At 44.6% G+C, this 8653-nt stretch overlaps 1 long non-coding RNA gene across 1 annotated transcript in view; it reads right to left on the reverse strand.

Moving 5' to 3' along the window:
• Positions 1-986: 986 nt before the first annotated feature.
• LOC124045164 overlaps positions 987-8653 on the reverse strand; it is a 9659-nt gene continuing 1992 nt past the window's right edge. The window contains exons 2-4 of the long non-coding RNA XR_006840799.1: positions 1659-1777; positions 1489-1561; positions 987-1285 (exon numbers count right to left, since the gene is read on the reverse strand). This is a non-coding gene — a long non-coding RNA (uncharacterized LOC124045164). The remainder of the gene's footprint in view (positions 1286-1488; positions 1562-1658; positions 1778-8653) is intronic.

Raw genomic sequence — 8653 nt, forward strand, 5'->3', positions numbered from 1 at the left:
AACGAAATGAAGTGAAGCTAGTTTATAGTCTTTACAACTTCATCTAAAAGTTGTATATAAGTGATAATGCCCGATAAGCTGGTGTTTGGAAGAAATATTGGCACGTTTTGCAACACCTGTGCAAATATATCCTCCAAATATCAGCTTATAGGGCATTATCATGCTTAAATAAAACTTTTTACAACATATTAAAATAAAATAACAATGAATGACATGTTTTCATTAAAACGTTATTCTGACAAGTCAAACTTCTTCCACCAGATGATATAGTCCGGACAAAATTCAGGTTGTTGGTTCTTTTGGTCATGTTGCTACAGACGCGACCCAGTCATTAATTCATTTTGCATAGTTGCAATGCAAAAGGCCTGGTCTTCCGTTATAAACAAAATGGTTGCTATGCAAAAGACCTGGTCTTCCGTTCTAAACCAAAATGTTTGCTATGCAAAAGACCTGGTCATCCGTTCTAAACCAAAGTGGTTGCTATGCAAAAGGCCTGGTCATCCGTTCTAAACTAAATGGTTGCTATGCAAAAGGCCTGGTCGTCTGTTCTAAACCAAAATGTTTGCTATGCAAAAGGCCTGGTCGTCTGTTCTAAACTAAATGGTTGCTATGCAGGCCGGATAACGTTATTGTCACTTGCTAGATAGCTAGCCAACTTCAGCTAACTCAGTCACGTCAAACATTGAACCTAGAATTACAGTACACTTTTTAAAATATATTTGTATCTACTTGGATATGTCCATGATAACGATGTTGATGCTTGATTTCGACTGGCTCAGAAAAAGTTGTCTCGTCTCGTCTGGACACCACCGAGGTAAAAACAGTTTTTTTATTTAACAGTGGTACACAATAGGAGAGAGACAGATAATATCTCCTTTCGTCGTTAATATCAACCATAAAGGAAAAGGGCAAAGTACGAGAGTCATGCTATTAATTGTCCAAAGCAGGGATGGAGAGTGAGCTGGTGAGGTAGGCTGCAGTGGGTTTACTGGTCAATACATATTCTGATCATCTAACCACAGTCATGGTGGCCAGTAAATCAATGAATAAAAATGTCATATTGACAAATTAAACAAATTGTAGACCTTTAATAATTTCCAACATGTCAACAGAAACTGAACTTCATTTAAGTATGAAACATTTTACAGTGTTAACTTTCTCTTTGTCCCTGGTTGATGTACATGTCAGAGCCTCTTCACTGTGGATGGGGTATAGCATACATTTTCAACAACACTGCACTTCCAGTTTGTGTTCTTTACTCTGTTGAACTCTGGTGTCTTCATTCCTAGGCACAGCACACGGAACCACCGTTGGCATGCAACACATTCAATCAAAACAAAACAAAGCGTAACACGTTATAAATAAAATCAGATATCAATGCAGTATGACGAATGACGAATTAGCCATCCATTGTGTTGTATCATAAATTGTCTTACATGCCGTCACTGTTGTCAAAAGATTATACACATGATAAATAAAGTTACTAACCCAGTCAGTCTGGGCCACATCCAGGTTCTTCATCAGTGGCACACATGAAGCAGTTGTTGGCTTTGTTTGAACTCTGAAATTATAGGCATGAACTGAACATATGGCTGTCCCACACAAGTACATAAAAATAAAGACTTTACATTTACTTTGAATTCAAAGTCATTACATACCAGACATTTTTAGTATATCCTCAGACATTTCTTTTCGCAGTTGCTCCATGTGTTTTTGAAGGTTCCATATCAATTTGGGAGGGGATGTTGGGGAAGTTCTGTGTAACTTCCTTGGCCATCTATACCAAAAAAAATCCAATAGAGTTTTTGACCTAATTGTCACATAACAGCTAACCATTCATTATTGAAAATATATCTATCAAGCCTGCATTACAAAGACCCCACAGCTGAAGGTGTCCTGCTGCATGGTGGGAGTTACTTCCCCTCCTTTCCACTTTATGTCCACCCAGTCGTCTTTTCCATCTTCTCATTTTGAAGTATTCTCTTTTTTATGTAAAACTAATGGAATTATGATTAGTTATAGGCAAATGAATACACAAGCCAAATATGTATGCTGTTTTCCTTATCACTATAATCTAGTAGTAATTTATTAGTAGAGCTAATTTCCTTTATGCTCCATTCTACACACAGCCAAAGCAGGAATTGGCTTTGGGGGTGACCAGTGAAATATACCTTCTGGAGCTACAGTGGGTGCTGCTATGGTGACCAGTGAGCTGAGATAAGGCGGGGCTTTAGCTAGCAAGGGCTTATAGATGACCTGGAGCCAGTGGGTTTGGCGACGAATATGAAACGAGGGCCAGCCAACGAGAGCATACAGGTCGTCGTGGTGGGTAGTATATGGGGCTGTGGTGATGAAACGGATGGCACTGTGATAGACTGCATCCAATTAGCTGAGTAGAGTGTTGGAGGCTGTTTTGTAAATGACATCACCGCAGTCAAGGATTGGTAGGATAGTCAGTTTTACGAGGGTATGTTTGGCAGCATGAGGGATGGATGCTTTGTTGCAAAATAGGAAGCCAATTCTAGATTTAAGTTTGGATTGGAGATGCTTAATATGAGTCTGGAAGGAGAGTTAACAGTCTAACCAGACACCTAGGTATTTGTAGTTGTCCACATATTCTAAGTCAGAACCATCCAGAGTAGTGATGCTAGTAGTGGACAGATGCGGGCAGCGATCGGTTGAAGAGCATGCATTTAGTTTTACTTGCATTTAAGAGCAGTTGGTGGCCACAGAAGGAGAGTTGTATGGCATTGAAGCTCGTCTGCAGGTTAGTTAACAGTGTCCAAAGAAGGGCCAGAAGTATACAGAATGGTGTCATCTGCGTAGAGGTGGATCAGAGAATCAACAGCCGCAAGAGAGACATCATTGATGTATACAGAGAAAAGAGTCGGCCCGAGAATTGAACCCTGTGGCACCCCCATAGAGACGGCCAGAGGTCCAGATAACAGGCCCTCCCATTTGACACACTGAACTCTATCTGAGTAGTAGTTGGTGAACCAGGCGAGGCAGTCATTTGAGAAACCAAGGCCGTTGAGGCCAGGTCGATGGATACGGCTGCACAGTATTGTCTTTTGTTGATGGCGGTTATGATATAATTTAGGACCTTGAGCGTGGCTGAGGTGCACCCATGACCAGCTCGGAAACCAGATTTTATAGTGGAGAAGGTATGGTGGGATTCGAAATGGTCGGTGATCTTTTTGTAGGTCTGTAACAGTTTGCGTCTAGAGTGTCTCCCCTTTGAATAGGGGGATGACCACAGCAGCTTTCCAATCTTTGGGGATATCAGACAATACGAAAGAGAGGTTGAACAGGCTAATAATAGGGGTTGCAACAATTGCGGCGGATAATTTTAGAAAGAGAGGGTCCAGATTGTCTAGCCCAGCTGATTTGTAGGGGTCCAGATTGTGCAGCTCTTTCAGAACATCAGCTATCTGGATTTGGGTGAAGGAGAAGTGGGGGAGGCTTGGGCAAGTTGCTGTGGAGGGTGCAGAGCTGTTGACCAGGGTAGGGGTAGCCAGGTGGAAAGCAAGGCCAGCCGTAGAAAAATGATTATTGAAATTCTCAACAATCGTAGATTTATCGGTGGTGACAGTGTTTCCTAGCCTCAGTGCAGTGAGGAGGTGGGTGCTCTTATTCTGAGGAGGAGGTGCTCTTATTCTCCATGGACTTTACAGTGTCCCAGATCTTTTTGGAGTTTGTGCTACAGGAGGCAAATTTCTGTTTGAAAAAGCTAGCCTTTGCTTTCCTAACTGCCTGTGTATATGGGTTCCTAACTTCCCTGAAAAATTGCATATCGCGGGGGCTATTCGATGCTAATGTAGTACGCCACAGGGTGTTATAGTGCTGGTCAAGGGCAGTCAGGTCTGGAGTGAACCTAGGGCTATATCTGTTCCTGGTTCTACATTTTTTGAATGGGGCATGCTTATTTAAGATGGTGAGGAAAGCACTTTTAAAGAATAACCAGGCATCTTCTACTGACGGAATGAGGTCAATATCTTTCCAGGATACCTGGGCCAGGTCGATTAGAAAGGCCTGCTCGCTGAAGTGTTTTAGAGAGCGTTAAACTGTGATGAGGGGTGGTCATTGGACCGCAGACCCATTACGGACGCAGGCAATGAGGCAGTGATCGCTGAGATCCTGGTTGAAGACAGCAGAGGTATATTTAGAGGATAGGTTGGTCAGGATGATATCTATGAGGATGCCCGAGTTTACAGATTTGGGGTTGTACCTGGTAGGTTCCATGATAATTTGGGTGAGATTGAGGCCATCTAGCTTAGATTGTAGGATGGCCAGGGTGTTAAGCATATCCCAGTTTAGGTCACCTAACAGTACAAACTCTGAAGATAAATGGGGGGCAATTGATTCACATATGGTGTCCAGGGCACAGCTGGGGGCTGAGGGGGTTCTGTAACATGCAACAACAGTGAGAGACTTATTTCTGGAATGGTGGATATTTAAAAGTAGAAGCTTGAACTGTTTGGGCACAGACCTGGATAGCATGACAGAACTCTGCAGGCTGTCTCTGCAGTAGATTGCAACTCCACTCCCTTTGGCAGTTCTATCTTGGTGGAAAATGTTATAGTTAGGGATGGAAATTTCAGGGGTTTTGGTGGTATGATACTACAGAGATCGATGTCGGACAAGCAGACAGCTAGGCATATATTAACACCACTGTACCAAAGTAAATGCTAGGCTTATATTAATCCCGCTGTACCAAAGTAAATGCTAGGCTTATATTAACCCCCGCAGTACCAAACTAAATGCTAGGCTTATATTAACACCACTGTACCAAAGTAAATGCTAGGCTTATATTAACCCCCGCTGTACCAAACTAAATGCTAGGCTTATATTAATCCCTGCTGTACCAAACTAAATGCTAGGCTTATATTATCCCATTGTACCAAACTAAATGCTAGGCTTATATTAACCCCGCTGTACCAAACTAAATGCTAGGCTTATATTAGCCCGTTGTACCAAACTAAATGCTAGGCTTATATTAACCCCGCTGTACCAAACTAAATGCTAGGCTTATATTAGCACGTTGTACCAAACTAAATGCTAGGCTTATATTAACCCCGCTGTACCAAACTAAATGCTAGGCTTATATTAACCCCGCTGTACCAAACTAAATGCTAGGCTTATATTAGCCCGCTGTACCAAACTAAATGCTAGGCTGGAAGCAAGGGAAACTAATGTGCAAGTTGAGATAAATAAAAGAGATTATGTTTTTGGCCTTTCTAGGGAGTTTTTCCGAGTCAACGCGCTTCAACACCTGCATTGCTTGCTGTTTGGGGTTTTAGGCTAGGTTTCTGTACAGCACTTTGAAATATCAGGTGATCTAAGAAGGGCTATATAAATACATTTGATTTGATTTTTCGGATAGGAACATGAACATGGTATTCATATCGAGGCGAAGTGATACATTTCAGATGGAGCTGTTGCAAGTCATAGGTGTGTCTGTGACAGCGAATACAGCACGGGTTGGAACGCTGCTCGTCCTATCAGCATCCAGGATCCAAACAACCTGTTTTATAAAACGAAATACATTTTGAACTAAAGTTAGTGTGTCGACTACGAAACAAACTGACATTTTCAAGACTGTACATATTCACATTTGTTCTAATTTTACAGTTTCAGTACTTTTCCAACAAAATTCTTTGTACCATTTCTACACAGAATCCATCACCTTAGTTATTACATCATCTCTTCTAGATTGACCAATCAGGAGTGACAATAATAACGGCATCAAACCTCCTCTCTCCCCTGGTGTTCCTGGGTCTCTTGGCTCTCTCTCATCTGGATGGAGTGTTCACCTGTCACCCAGGGACCTCAAAATAATGTCATTCTCTTCTCTTTAAGCCGGGCTACAAACTAGCTCGGAAGGGCTATGATGTGGTGACACTGCAGAGCAAAGGGGCCTATGTGCTTGATGTTTATAACTACTTATTAACCTTTATTTAACTAGGCAAGTCAGTTAAGAACAAATTCTTATTTACATTGACGGCCTAGCAAACCCTAACCAGTACGACGCTGGGCCAATTGTGCGCCGCCCTATCACGGCCGGTATGATACAGCCTGGAATCAAACCGGGGTCTGTAATGATGCCTCTAGCACTGAGATGCAGTGCCTTAGACCGCTGCGCCACTCGGGAGCCCAACTACCAACTCATGCACTGTATGTAATAAGCCATTTATGGGAAGTCAGCTGCAGAAACTCCCTCTCTACATGGTGGCCTGGCAATCCCAAAACAACTGTAGGAAGGACATTCACTGGTCCTCATTTACACCTGTCCGCTCTCATGTACAGAGCTCCACCTCTATAATACAGAATGACTGGAAGGTGGGGCTCAACCTGAAGGATGTAGGTCACCAAAGTGCTGCATCCTCGTACTTCAAGACAGACAAGTCCTCGTTCACCTTCCACCAGTTTGCCTGCTCTAACTACAGGTCAGGTCATGTCTGAATGATCAGTTTGTGAACAGTGTAACTCATGCACATAAACTGCATGACAAGATTATTTAAGAATGGAATGTAAATTCACAGTACATGACGAGGCCTACCAGTGCAATATAATTCACATTACACGACGAGGCCTACCAGTGCAATATAATTCACAGTACACGACGAGGCCTACCAGTGCAATATAATTCACATTACACGACGAGGCCTACCAGTGCAATATAATTCACATTTCTTCATAGCTAACAAAAACAACAAACCCTGTCAACACCACCCACATTCACATTAACCTGTCAACACCACCTACCGTCACATTAACCTGTCAACACCACCTACCCTCACAGTACCCTGTCAACACCATCCACCCTCACAGTACCCTGTCAACACCATCTACCCTCACAGTACCGTCAACACCACCCACCCTCACAGGACCATGCCAACACCACCCACCCTCACAGTACCCTGTCAACACCATCTACCCTCACAGTACCATGTCAACACCACCCACCCCCACAGTACCATGCCAACACCAACCACCCTCACATTAACCTGTCAACACCACCTACCCTCACAGTACCATGCCAACACCAACCACCCTCACATTAACCTGTCAACACCACCTACCCTCACAGTACCATGTCAACACCACCCACCCTCACAGTACCATGTCAACACCACCCACCCTCACATTAACCTGTCAACAACACCCACCCTCACATTAACCTGTCAACACCACCCACCCTCACATTAATCTGTCAACACCACCCACCCTCACAGTACCATGTCAACACCACCCACCCTCACAGTACCATGTCTACACCACCCACCCTCACAGTACCATGTCAACACCACCCACCCTCACAGTACCATGTCAACACCACCCACCCTCACATTAACCTGTCTACACCACCCACCCTCACATTAACCTGTCTACACCACCCACCCTCACAGTACCATGTCAACACCACCCACCCTCACATTAACCTGTCAACAACACCCACCCTCACATTAACCTGTCAACACCACCCACCCTCACATTAATCTGTCAACACCACCCACCCTCACAGTACCATGTCAACACCACCCACCCTCACAGTACCATGTCTACACCACCCACCCTCACAGTACCATGTCAACACCACCCACCCTCACAGTACCATGTCAACACCACCCACCCTCACATTAACCTGTCTACACCACCCACCCTCACATTAACCTGTCTACACCACCCACCCTCACAGTACCATGTCAACACCACCCACCCTCACATTAACCTGTCTACACCACCCACCCTCACATTAACCTGTCATCACCACCCACCCTCACATTAACCTGTCAACACCACCTACCCTCACAGTACCCTGTCAACACCCCCTACCCTCACATTAACCTGTCAACACCACCCACCCTCACATTAACCTGTCTACACCACCCACCCTCACATTAACCTGTCAACACCACCCACCCTCACATTAACCTGTCAACACCACCTACCCTCACAGTACCCTGTCAACACCACCTACCCTCACATTAACCTGTCAACACCACCTACCCTCACAGTACCATGTCTACACCACCCACCTTCACAGTACCATGTCAACACCACCCACCTTCACAGTACCCTCTTTCTTTTCCATCCTAGATCCCAAAGGAGTTCAACATGGCTTCTCTCCCAAAGGAGTTCAACATAGCTTCTCTCCCAAAGGAGTACACGTCCAACAGCAGTGACCCGTACCAGCAGTTCATTGACACTTATGGAACCCACTACATTCACCTGGTGGACCTTGGGGGGAGGATGAAGAGGGTGACTGGAATCCGCACCTGCTTTGCCACCCTGAACCAGCTGTCTGTGTCCCAGGTGCAGACATGTCTTAGTATGGGGTTGTCTGATGGCATGGGGTTGTTAAATGTGTTGAGTGGGCAGGGTTCTTTCCCCCCCCCCCCCTCTCTCTCTCTCTGATCGCTGCCCTCTGTTGGTAGGGAGAGGCAGACTGACTGTCTTTGTGGACCGTGGGTTCAGTATAAGGGGTGATGGGTGCACCATGGGTATGGTCTGAGGGGTGATGAGTGGGCCTGAACCAGAGGGTTACGTCAAATTGTGGCATGAAAATCCATACAGACCCATTGGTATACTACCCATGATCCACTTTGGTAATGTAAATACCCATCACCGTGGTATAAGCCCCTATATAAAC

The sequence above is a fragment of the Oncorhynchus gorbuscha genome, linkage group LG10 (assembly GCF_021184085.1).
Source record: "Oncorhynchus gorbuscha isolate QuinsamMale2020 ecotype Even-year linkage group LG10, OgorEven_v1.0, whole genome shotgun sequence".
Taxonomy (NCBI): Eukaryota; Metazoa; Chordata; class Actinopteri; order Salmoniformes; family Salmonidae; genus Oncorhynchus; species Oncorhynchus gorbuscha.